Source organism: Nannospalax galili, unplaced genomic scaffold, assembly GCF_000622305.1.
Source record: "Nannospalax galili isolate Female #2095 unplaced genomic scaffold, S.galili_v1.0 scaffold306, whole genome shotgun sequence".
NCBI lineage: Eukaryota > Metazoa > Chordata > Mammalia > Rodentia > Spalacidae > Nannospalax > Nannospalax galili.
This window is the reverse complement of record NW_008354544.1, coordinates 259,412-273,027: the sequence shown is the minus strand read 5'-3', so window position 1 is coordinate 273,027 and position 13,616 is coordinate 259,412.

Sequence of the window (13,616 nt, the reverse complement as noted above, 5' to 3'; positions counted from 1 at the left end):
TGTTCAGAAAAAAAGTAATGGAGAAACATGGGAGGAGTTGGAGGGGAGAGAGTAGCTATGGATTTGAGCAAAACACCTTATATGCACGCATGAAATTCTCAATATTTTTCTAAGTTAAAAAAAAATCCCCTTCCAATTCTATCTTTCAGGAAACTTCCAGGTAATACCCAGAGGAGGTGATGTCATTCTATGATGTATTTTTGTTCCTCAAGAAACACACCTTTTCCATTGAGTACATAACAAAATTCTGGGACTTTCACAGCTGTCTGACTGCAAAGAAGCACTGCAATTTGGGGGGGAGTGCTGGAATATCTACATCATGGTTATTGTGGTTGCTTTGTGGTATTTATTTTTCAAATTCATGAACCAGTGTATTTTAAATGTTAAATTTTCTCCATTCAATTTATATCACAATAAACAAGTCACATTTATAAAAAATTAAAAATTTTTTAAAAAACCTCTTCTTAGTTTTGTCCTTTTAATTTTCATAATGTCTGTGTCATTATATTTTACTTTTGTAAGCAGAAATACTCGCAGTTTGTTCCTTTGAGTTTGTTTTTTTACTGTAATATTTACAGTATTTAAGTTTGCTTTGAATACAGATACATTTGATTTTATCTTCTTGCCTTCCTTAGAGTTTATTTATATTTGTTTATTTTGACAGGGTCTCTCTCTAGCCCAGGCTGTCCTGAAACTCACTATGTTAGACCAGGATGGTCTTAATCTCACAGAGATCAGCCTTCCTCTGCCTCCTAAGTGCTAGGATTAAAGGCATGTGAGTTCCTCTACAGCCAAAGCTCACAGAACGTAGTGGAACAAGGGTAGCAAGAATACTAATGCATCTCTCAGGTCTCATCAACGAAGCTCCCTCATGCAACAGAGGGCAATGAACATAAAAAGCCACAAATGTCCAAAGCTTAGAGAATCAGTCTGAAGGGTATTTGTTCTTGGACAAGAGTTCTATATTGAACTCCACCCAGGGCTCAGGGACCATCGTAGAAAAGGAGGCAGAAAGATTGTAAGCCACTCCTCCCAGCCAACTTGTCCAGCCTTGGAAGACAAAAGAAAAATGAGGAGGAACCCAATAAAGGAATGCTTTTGGAAGCCCTTGTCAAGAAACTCCAATGGACTTTCGTATGAACATTTGAAAATTGCCCTGTTCTGATTTTTTTCTAGTTCCCTGACTAGAACTTGTAGTGCTAATTATAATTACTCTTGCCTTTACATCTCCTTCACATCTACTATTCGTGATTCAAAGACTTCCTTCTCTCCTTAGAGACAAGAGTTATGCAGTTCGGGAGTCTTTTAGATAGACCCACTGAAGGGGTACTCTAATTGCCTCACCCTGCATCCATGTTCAGCATGGAAGAAACCAGAGCGGTCTGCATCCCTATTCCTATTGGCAATTTGGGTAACCCCTTCAGAGGATGGTGTGATAAGAATAAGAGGTAGGAACTGGCTAGGCAGTTAGGGTAAAAAGACCCCAAAGAATGTAGCCCATTTCTTGGCTAAAAGTCAAAATGTCCTTGGGCCTGTTGGCAACATACTGTTTTCCAAAGGCCAAAAATGTCAAAAGTATTTGGGAGCTTGTATCTAATCCTTAAAAGATTTTAGGGTTACCTCTTTGGCAGGGGGGAACATTTGAGGGGAAGGAGTGGGCATGGGATCAATCAAAACACCTTATATGAATGTATGAAATTCTTAATAAAGTTTTTGTAAAAATTAAAAAACAAAAATGATTGTAAAAGCCAAGGGAGGGGGTGGATGACCATGTGGAAACAGAGTCTTACATGCTCCTGGGTCTTTGCTGCTATGAATCTACAGCAATAGTGTTAGTATGCACAAGACCCATGCAAACTCAAGCAGACAAAAACCAATGTAGAGTTGGCCTCCATCTTAGCTGAAGAGCTGTTGGCAGCTGATTACTGCTGAGTGAGGGAGAGAAGATCTTCTTAAGCAGGTGATTCTAGATAAGCTGACAAGATCCAAGTGGATGAACTTGCACTGAAGGACATCTGGGCACACTAACTTGACTGAAAAGACCTTAACATGAATGATAGAAGACATGGTATCCGGAGGGTCTACGGGAGGGTGCAAGTGGGACAGGGGGTGTTTATGTGAAATACACATAAATTAAATTTAAAGTTTTTATTTAAAAAGGTATGCCCAATTTATTTATTGTAATCTGATTTGATTTAATAGTCCCCGTTTCTTAAATTTTCATTTTTCTCTATATAGTTTGAAAACTATATATTCTTTATTAACCATTATAAAAGATAATGCAGAAAGTTTGAATATGTGGAGGCTCCGGAGGTCAACATCAATTATCCTTTCTTCTTTTTTGGTATATTTTTATTGAATTTTGTGCATTTCATACAAATATCTTAATTATCTTTATACCCCCTACCCATACCCCCATATCCCCCTCACCTAATTTCATGTTCTATGTCATATATGTTTATATGTTAAGGCCTATTGAATCAAGTTTGTGTACCCAGATGTCCCTCCATGGACGTTCATGCACTGGAGTATAGTCAGTTATCTTTTCCTACAGCTTTCCACCTTAGTTTTGAGACACGGTCTCTCACTGAACCTGAAGCACACTCATTCAACAAGACTGGTTGTCTAGCAAGCTACAAGTATCCCCCTGTTTCCTCTTATCAGAACTAAAATTACAGGGGCATGGGGATCTGTAATTTACCTGGGTGCTGTGGATCTGAATTCATGTCCTCATATTTACACTGGGGATAACTTTATTCACTGAGCCATCCCCTCAGGCCTTCAGCAAGAGTTTTTTTATTTGGTCATTCTAGGCATCTAGGATAATAATCAATGTGGGTCAAATTTAAACTAAATTGGAATGGGGTAGAAGTTGTAGATTTTGCAGACTAGATGACTATTACAAATTCTGGCTTTAAATCAACGTTTATGTAGGCTTTGGTTAGTATTTACAAAGACTGAATTCTTTTTCTTGGTTCTACCAGAGGAGAACTGAAAACTGATACTGAAATTTGGGAGGTCCTGCCCAGCATCACCTTTAACTTCAGAACTAAGGAAAGCTAATGGTTTGAGCTTATTAGAACAGGAAGATACAGGCTGAAATTAGCAAAGAGAAGGAACATGTAAGGCAGTTCCAAGATGGTTTCCAAGATGAGCTTCCTTGAACTGTCAGCCCATCTAGAGATCGTATATAAGGCATGCTCTCCCTCACCTATTAGCAATAAGCTTCTAATCGTTCTCAGTCTAGTGCTGCCAACCACCCATTTCTCTCCTCCCCTCTAGGCCCTTGCTTAATTGAGTTGGCATGGATCCTGCATTCAATGCCACCATTGCCACAAGTTCATATGTACAATCTTCCAGTAGCCTGAAAGCCTCTGATTCTCTGTGCTCATGAAACAGCTTTGGTTCTTACAATCTTTCTACCCCTCTTCCCTGAGCTGTGGTAGGTGAGTTTTACTATAGGAGTCCTTTCAAGTACACACACTCTGCACTGTCTTATTCTTTAAAACTTGACCAGTTGTGGCCTTCTGTGAGCATCACACTCTGTTGACTTTGGAAGCTTTACTGGTGAGACTTGCATTCGTTTTCTCTCTACCGCTGTTCTGCTGTGTTCCATGAGCCTTAGGTGTAGAGGTTCAACTGTAGGTGTGTCACTTAGTTCTGGGCATCTCTCAGGCAGGTGTTCTCTGTGTCTGACCTGTTGTGGGATTCTGCAGTAGGCTCCATCTCTTGCAAAAAGAAGCTTCTTTGATGAGTGGTGTACGGTATGCTTGTCTGTAAATATAAGGATCCATATTTAGCATGTGATAAGAAATTTCATTTGTCTAGAGATATGAAAGAACTAGGGTTTTCTCTAGGATCTATGCCCTGTCCTGCCATTTGTATTTGGCTGAATTTAACATGCCACCCATGAGTTCACTCCCACTGAGAAGGCTCTAAGTTCAGTTAGACAGCTGTTGATTGCCTCGTCGATAGCAGTGCCAGTACTGCACCAACAGAGGTAGTTTGCCATGCTGGTCAGTATGGTTATTAAGCTTAAGGGCTGGATTGGACCATTGATTGTTTTTCTCCATTGGCAGTTTGCATATCATTATCCTTGGGTAGAAGGCTTTTAGGTCAACTCCTTGCAGCCCTATATCCAAAGTATGCCTTGTCTTTAGCAGTGGGTCTTGTCTATTAGTTCTTGGAGATAGCCAAGCGGTTTGGCAATAGCCTGTGTTATTTAGGGAGTCTCCTGGACCACTCTCACCAGCCACTCAAAGGGAGGTCTCTTCTGTCTGGCACTGTGCTCCTTGTCAAGCAGCTCCCAGATTTACATATGCACTAAGGTTTAGACACTGGATGTACATTTTTCATGGAGTTTCTGGGGCATCACATTTCCCCCTAGGCTTCCTAAACCCCTAAGATTCATTTATCTCTACTCTTTGTCCTCCTCCCTTCCCAGTTCCAGTGCCCCCATTATCCCCACCCTCCCACCAACAACACCCACCTCCCACAGTCCCCGTCTCTTGATTTCCCTCCACTCCCACACTGTTCCTTGCATGTCCCTCCCTCCTCTCCTCCCTGACCAATACTCCCACTTTTCCCACCTGCCCCCACCCCCGGTAACATCTGTTCTTTACTGTCCCCCCCTTTCAGGTTCTTTCTTTTCCTTTACCTCCCATGTATCCTTTCCATTTTCCTGGCTCTGGTGTTAGTTACATCAGAATATATATACTCACATATAAAGGATTGGTGCTACAATCCACAAATGAGGGAGAAAATATGTTGCTTGTTTTCTGTGTGTTTGTGTTTTCTTAGTATAACACTCTCTATTTCCATCCATTTACCTGCAAATTTCACAATTTCATCTTTTCTTACTGCTGAGCAGAACTCCATTGTGTAAATGCACCACATTTTCATTATCCATTTGTCAGTTGAGGGACATTTACGTTGTTTTCATTTCTTAGCTATTGTGAAGAGAGCAGCAACAAACATGGTGAGTCCTTTGGGTACATGCCAAGGAGTGGTATAACCAAGCATATGGTAGGCTCATTTCAGTTTTTTGAGGTTTCCATTTGCTTTCCATAGTGGTTGCACGAGTTTGCATTCCCACCAGCAGAAAATGAGCAGTCCTTTTTCTCCACATCTCTCCAGCATTTAGAGACTTTCAGCCTCTTGATCTTAGCCAGTCTGACTGGAGCAAGATGGAATCTTAAGCTGGTTTTTAACCTGCATTTCTCTAATTACCAAAGATGTTGAGCACTTTTTAAGATGTTTCTTAACAATTTTTATTTCTTTGTTTGGGAACTGCTTGTTCAGGTCTATAACCCATCTTTTTTATTGGGTAGCTTATTTCTTATTTGGTTTTTTTTTTTTTTTTGAGTTCTTGCCTATATAAATATGTCTCTTTGGGAATCCCGATTCTTCAAATTTAGCAACAAATAATCCATCTTCACCAGCAGACTGATGACTGAGACAGAGTCTTGGGAATGAACTCTCTAAACATGGACCTACCATGGTATGTAGTAGAAAGTCACTGAAGTTTCCCTGAATAGAAAAATCAACCTAGTCATAATCTCTTTATTTAAATTTCTTTTTAAAGCAGATTTTAAGACTGGCACTAGACATTCTCCCCTGCATGCCATTATTTGCCCAAGAACATTTTAATGGATTCCTTTCACCTAATAATACATTTGAGACTCTTCATCCTGGCATCTCACACAATCTGCTGCTAATTTGGTTTCAAACTTCTGTTTCTGCTCTTCCCAAATATGCCCTTTATGTTTTTGCCAACTAACTTATTCTCTGTATATGTGCTTCACCTGCAGAGCCTTGCAAAGGCCGTGACAGAAATCCTGTATTCTCTAACTCTCCTGTTGGTATTTCTAAACTATACCACTTCTTTAAGCTCTACCTCAAATAACGTCCCTCTCAGAGCAGAGCTCTGATTCTTCCCGTAGTCATTTACCTAAATTTTATCAGGGTATTTATTTCTCATTTGTAAATGAGGTTCTGTATGTTAATTACTTCTTCAACCTTAGCCTAGATCAAAAAAGAGAACCGATGTCTGATTCATCTCCTTGTCCTTTGCTATACCCAGTCCCATGCCTTATTGATATCATTGTAAGAGGAAAAGTATTTAGCATATTTGACCCCCATTATATTTTCAAAATGTGTGTTATGTACTATCTAGAACATTGTCCCTTGTTGGTTTTGAGATAGCATTTCACTTTGTAGCCAGGCTAAGCTTGAACTTGTATTCATCCTGCCTCAGCCTCCAAGGGCCAGGGTTACAGACATACACCAGCATGCTCAGCTATAACACTGTTCCTTTCCATCACGACAAGATTTATTGTATAGGTACTGAGCTGAGACTTCTTGTGCTGTCTAGGACATGGTGCCCAAGGTTACTGCAGCAGCAGCAATTACCCTTCACTTTCTCCCCAAGGACATAAAAGTGACCAACAGCCTCCTCAGGCTCCCACAGAGATGACTTCTCTTTCATGATGGCCTGTACCCTCTCAAACTGTGAATGAAAACTAATCCTTCCTCAATTTGCTGTCAGACATTTTACCACATTAAGCAGCTAGGCAGACATTATCAGGCTTCGAGATCATTGAGGATGCCCTCTCTCATGCTTAGCTATGAATCCCACTTGGAAACATCATAAATGTCCCCCTTTAAGGTTTAAAATACTGGGGCTGCAGAGATGGCTCAGCATTTAAGAGCACAGACTACTCTTAGAGAGGACTCAGGCTCCATTCCCAGCACCTACATCGTGGCTACGAACTGTCCTTAACTTCATTTCCAGGGCAATCAGAAGACCACTTCTGATCTCCATGGCATGGTATGACATGCATGTACTCACATACACGCAGTAATATACTCATAGACATAAAATAAAAATAACAAAATATTTTTTAAAAGATTTAAAATACTATAAAAGAATCTGGAGATACCATGGCTTCTTTAGACCAGTTAAGGGAATGTTACCTCTTCAGAGTCAAAAGAATGGGATCTGGGGACCACCTGGGGCCCTAGATATAGGCATGATATTTTGATCTGCCTCAAAGGTTAGAATACTGCATACTATTGTCTCCTTCCTTCAGGATTAATCCAGTTTCGTCTGTTAATCACTTGGCCTAGAGACCATCCCTCAGGAAAGCTGATTCACCAGAACGTAGGCTAAGAAGATGAGAGTACTAATTATCCCCTTGATGAGGCAGCATACTTACACCTCTCAGAAACTCCTCCCCTAAAACAGCAGCTTAGAGATCTCCTCTGCTAGGCTTGCCCACTCTTCCAGGTTGTAAGTCAAAAGCGTTAACTTTCCCTTTTCCTTTTTGTTTCTGTTTTGGATGCTGGCAGAAAGCCTAAGCATGCTTTCCCTAATAGCCTGGGCTCTCTCACTGTTGTTCTGAAGACGTTTCCCTTTCTCTACCTACTTGCTAACCTCCATGCCTAACTTTAAGGCATGATTTTCTCTCTTTCTCTTCATCTCAGTCCTCTGAAGGCAGGCAGCAGCCAAGAAATCCAACTACTTGTCTACCCTGTTGTTTACCTTTCAAACTCTAATAAAAGAATTTGTGAGCTTCTTTCTGAGGTTGTCTTAAAATTCTTTTATTAATGAGACTAATAACTCACAAAAGGAAATTCTGATTCTCTGGCAACCACAGTAAGAAAGCAATTACTATGTGGTGCTCATCAACTTGAGGATGTCTCAGTAAGTGCTTCAACATCAGGCTGGACCCATCCCACATTTCTGATGCAGTGGGTCTAAAATTTGCATGTTGATGACACTTCCAAATGAGAATAACTGGTCAATGTCAACCATACTGCAGTTGCCTTTCTGATGTCCTTTCACTGAAGTACAGTGATAATGACAAGGTCAGCTATCAAAAGACAAGTGACTGTCTCTCATCCTAAGATGCCTTTTCTGTAAGAGGAATTGGAGTGGGGAGGAGGAGGTAGTGAACTTTATTGATGGTATTCAAAACAGTAGGGCTCCCAGGCTTCTAGGTCAGGGATAGAAACTGTGAAGGGAGATACTCAGTGTGTTAGGGGCTCATTTGGGGCAGGGATCCTCAGCCAGGGCCTCTTTCTTCCTCTTGCTAGGGTGAGTAGTTCAGGGCTTCTTACTCCTTGGAGGCCAAGTGGACCATGAGGTCCACCATGCTGTAGCCAAATTTATTACCATATCAGAAAATGAGCTTGACAAGGTGGTCTTTGAGGGCAATGTCAGCTCCAGAATCAAAGGCAAAAAGTGGGTGTCCCTGTTAAAGTTGCAGGAAATGATCTGGTTCTCAACATAGCCCAGGATGCCCTTTAGGGGGGCATCTGATACCGGCTTCATAATCTTCTTCATGTCATCATATTTAACAGCTTTCTCCAGGTGCTAAGTTAGATCCACAATGGACACATTGGAGGTAGGAACATTGAATGCCATGTCAGTGAGTTTCCCATTAAGCTTTAGGATGACATTGCTCACAGCCTTGGCAATGCTAGTGGATGCAGGGATGATGTTCTGGAAAGTCCCATGACCATCACTCCACAGTTTCCTGAAGGGGTGGTCCACAGTCTTTCTGGGTAACTTTGATGGTATGAATTGCAATTGTGAGTCTCTCAATGATGCCCAAGTTATCATGGATGACCTTGGCCAGGGGTGCTAAGCAGTTGGTGGTGCACAAGGCATTGCTGACAATCTTGAGGGAGTTGTCTTAATTCCCACGGTTCATGCCCATCACAAACAAGGGACATCAGTAGGAGAGGCAGAGATGATAACCCTTCCAGCTCTACCCTTCAAGTGGGTCCTTGATGATAGAGAAGACCCCAGTAGACTCCACAGCACACTCTGCACCAGCATCACCCCATTTGTTGTTGGTGGGCTCTTTTCCCTGGGAGGTGGAGATGGCCCTCCCATTGATAACAAGTTTCAGGTTGTCAGCCTTTACTGTCCAGTGGATCTTGCCATGGATGGAATCACACTAGAACATGTAGACCATGTAGTTGAAGTCACTGAGGGGTCATTGATGGCAACAACTCTACTTTACCAGAGTTTAAGGCAGCCCTAGTAACCAGCTGCCAATACAGCCAAATCCATTGGCTCCAACCTTCACCATCATGTCTCAGGGAGTAGGCTGGCACTCAAGAGATGATGTGGCTATTTCTGAAATGGGGAGAAGCAAAAAGTTAAGAGGAATTTATGAAGGTTTTATTTATTTGGGGGACTGGAGAGGTGACTCGGTGTTAGCACACACAGCTAACAGCCTTCTGTAACTCCAGTTCCAGGGGACCCAGTGGCATGTTCTGGCCTCCCAAGCATTGTGTGACATGGGTACACTTACAAGCAGGCAAATCACTCATACACATAAAATTAAAAACAAATAAATGAAAAAATTCCAAGATTTTCTTTACTTTTATGTGTTTGAGTGTTTTGCCTCATGTATGTCAGGGCACTACATGTGTGCCTGAGGGTGTTGGACTTCCTCATACTGGAGTTAAGGACCCCTGGGAGTCACCATGTAGGTGCTGGGAACCAAACCCCAGTCTTCTCCAAGTGTAGTAAGTGTGCTTCACTACTGAACCATCTCTCCAGCAGTCATATAAGATAAATGTAATACTTTAGTGTGACTAAAAGTAAATTATAAAGAAAGTTTACAAAGTACAAAGGAAGAGACGGGAAGGAAAGGAAGGAGGGAGGGAGGAAGGAGAGAGAAGAAAGGAAAACAGAGGTGAAGGGTGGGTTTTGGGAGTCAAACTGTATTTTTGACCCAAAAGTGTGCCATTTCACATCATGTTGAATGTATAAAAACTTTGTCTTTCAAGAACAAGTTTTTGATTTTAATTCTGTCACAGGCTGGAAGGATACTAAGAGGCTCTCTGGAGGGTTGCAGATGTGGTCATAGTTTAATCCTTGGATTCAAAATTTTTGAGAGCAGTGACATATTTAAAAATAAAATGATAAGAAAACAGCTTTCTTTGGGGGTTTGCAGGACTAAAATTAAGGTTTCTCAAGGGTGATTTCTCATCAAGGAAGGCAATGTGACTCTTTCCTACATTTATTTTTATTTTTCCAGAAGTTTCTGAAAATTAACCTATTCCTACGATTTAACTATCTTCAGAGTTACTGTGACCTGATATGTGCCCCTCAGCATATTAAAATTCTAAGATAATCAGTTTAAAGTGTCAATCTCCATCATTTAGGGACTACCATTGAACGATAAGATGAGTTTTGAAAATAGAACTAACAAGAATAAGTAAGTGTATAAACAAACAGACATTATTAGAGGGTATTGTTCAGGTCTTCATTATCAATGACCTCTACCACTGGCTAATGACTCTATAATGTGTTCCATTTCTGTCTAAGTGCTTAATACAGCTATATGACTCAGGTGGTTGTACTACTGTACTGTTTAGAATTCCACATTTTTATTTTTCATAATTGTATACATGAGCATTGACTTGGCATTATTTTCATGCTTACCAGTCCTCCACCAGCTCCTCCCTTGTCCCCCACACCCTTTCAATTTCTTGTCCTTTACTTTGATTATTATTGTTACATACACATAGATGGATTTATATGCACTGAATACATTTAAGGTTGCTCATGTACTCCCTCAATTTAGGGCTGTCCACTTGAGGTGAGACAGCCTTTCAGGGAGCTAGTCCCTAGAATAAACTGATTATCCCTCCCTCAGCATCCTCTGATTGCCCATAGCTCTTCATCTTGAGGTTGGATCCCATAATAGTGACTCCAATTACTTTTTTGTCTCGCAGATCTCGTTAGACTACATTACCGTACAATATTCATTGGTGCGGTGTCTCCATCATGTCTAGAGTACATTAACTAGCAGTAGGTGCCTTGTCCCTCTGGCTCTAACATTTTCCCCTCCCTCTTCCATGTCAGCCCTAAATCTTAGGTGTAGAGGTTGCATTGTAAATGTGTCACTTGGGTCTGGGTATCTTTCTGTCTGCATTTCACTAGTTGTGGAGCTTTATAATACTCTCTATCTACTGCAAAAGGGTGCTCCTTTGACAAGTGGTAAGAGCTATGCTTGCCTGTAAATATAAGGCCAAGTATTTAGAATACATAAAAAATTATGTTGGTCTAAGGAAGTAACAGAATCAGGTATTTTTCTAGGGTCTATGGCCTCTCAATACATATGTACTTTCTATGTTTAAAGTAACATACATGACTTCCCTCCCACTCAGTGGGCCTTAAGTCCAATTAGATAGCTGTTGATTACCCCTAATATAAAAGTGCCACAAATGTACTAATAGAGATAGCTTGGTCATTTTTGTGGTACCTATAATTTACAACCTGGTAGAATCCTTGATTGGTTTTCTCCCTGCAGCTTGCATGGCATCTTCTGATACTAGTTCCAGCTTAGTTCCTCCCAGTCCTGTGTCCAAAATATACTATGTCTTCAGCAACAGGCCTTACCTTCAATTTCTGGAAGGCCATCAAGGGCTGTGGCAATGGGCTGCATTATTCTGGGAGTCCCTTGGGCTACCCTGCTCAACAACTCAAAGGGAGATATCCTACGACTGGCACTGTGATTTTTGTTATATACCCATCAGTTATGCACATGCGCTCACATTCATATGTATAATTTTCAGTAGGCTTTTTAAATATTATATTTCTCTTTGGGTTTTCATACCACTTAAGCTTTATTTCTCTTTCCTCTCTCTGTTCATGTACAGCACTTTTTCCTCCCTCCTCAGCTAAAGTACCTCACTCCCCCGGCCCCAATTTCCCCAGCTCCCCCTTGATGACTCCTGTTTCTTACTATCCCCTTCTTTTATTCCTTCTTTCCTTTTATCTTCTTGGTTACTTTCTATTTTCCTGGCCCTGTTTCTACATCAGGATATATAGTCATATCTATTTAGAGCTAGAATCCACAAATGAGAAAGAACATATATTCCTTGGGTTTCTGAGTGTGGGTTACCTCACTCGGTATAACAATTTCTAGTTCCAGCTATTACCTACAAATTTCATCATTTCATTTCTCTTTACCACTAAGTAGAGCTGCATAATGTAAATATACTGTAGTTTCATTATCTATTCATAGATCAAGAGACATTTAGGTTGGTTCCATTTCCTAATCAGGAATGAGAAAAGGCTGTCCACTATACCCACTCCTTTTCAATATAATCTTTGAAATCCTAGCTAGAGTAGTAAGATAAGAGAAGAAAATTAAAGGGTTACAAATTGGAAAAGAAGGCAGATTATCCCTATTTGCAGATATTATGATATTATACATAAGAGATATCAAAAATTCCACCAGAAAACTTCTAGAAATGATCAACACTTTCAGCAAAATGGCAGGATACAAAAATCAATTTACAAATTTCATTAGCATTTAGCAGTCAGAGAAAGAGCTCATGCAAACATTCCATTCACAATAACCTCAAAAAAAAAAAAAAAAGGCTAGGAATAAATCTAACCAAAGACATTAAAGATTTCTACAATTAAAAACTTTAAAATCTCTGAAGAAAAAGATTGAGGAAGACACCAGGGGGCTAGAGAGATGGCTCAGTGGTTAAAAGCACCATGATCTCTTAAAGAGGACCTGGGTTCAGTAACCAGCACCCACATGACAGCTAAAAAATCATCTATAACTCCATTTTCAAGGGATCTGACACTCTTTTCTGACCTCTGTTCACACTGCAGGACACGGGTGCACCTACTGACATGTAGGCAATGCATTTATACACATAAAACAAAAATAATAAATAATTTATTTAAAAGACACTAGAAGATCCCATGCTCATGGATTATTAGAATCAATATTGTGAAAATATCCATTCTACCAAAAGCAATGTATAGATTCAATGCAATCTTAATCAAAATCCCCATGACATTTTTCATGGAAGTAGAAAATAAATCTTAAAATTCATATGGAACCACAAAAGTCCTGAAATAGTCACAGGATTAATTTCCAGAAAATATTAAAAACCCAAAAAAAAAAAAAAAGACTCCAAAAAACCCCCCAAAACTGTATGGCCCAATTTAAAAATGGGCTACAGATTTGAATGGAGAATTCTCAAAGGAAGAAATAAAAGTGGTTAAGAAATAGCTTAAAAACTGTTCAACATTCTTAATTCTTAACAATTAGAGAAATGCAAATTAAAACTATTTTAAGATTTCATCTTACCCTGTAAGAATGGCTAAGGTCAAGACAACAAGTCACAACAAATGCTGGTGAGGATGTAGGGAAATGGGAACACTTATTCACTGCTGCCCAGATAGCAAATTGATTTAGCTACTGTGGAAATCAGTGTGGAGAATTCTTTAAAAACTAGAACTATGGATTGCTGTTGATAAGGAACAGCTGATCCTCCTGGAACAGGGACCTCTGGCTGACTAGATTTACCAGAAGGGCAGATAGGGGGGAATGGATGGGGGTGCTGACAGCACAGTGGACAGTGGCAGGGATAGCAGAGTATGGAGGCTCTAGTGGGAGAGAAAGGCTGTCTATCTGACGAGTTTGTATTCATGCTCAGATGCCGAGGAGCTCAGAAGGTGGGCGACTGTGACCGTGTGATAGTCATGTATATAGAGATTAGAAATGCATGTGAAAACGTCTCAATGTCAAGAGCCCTGAAATGAATTTTTCTGTATGAAACTGTGT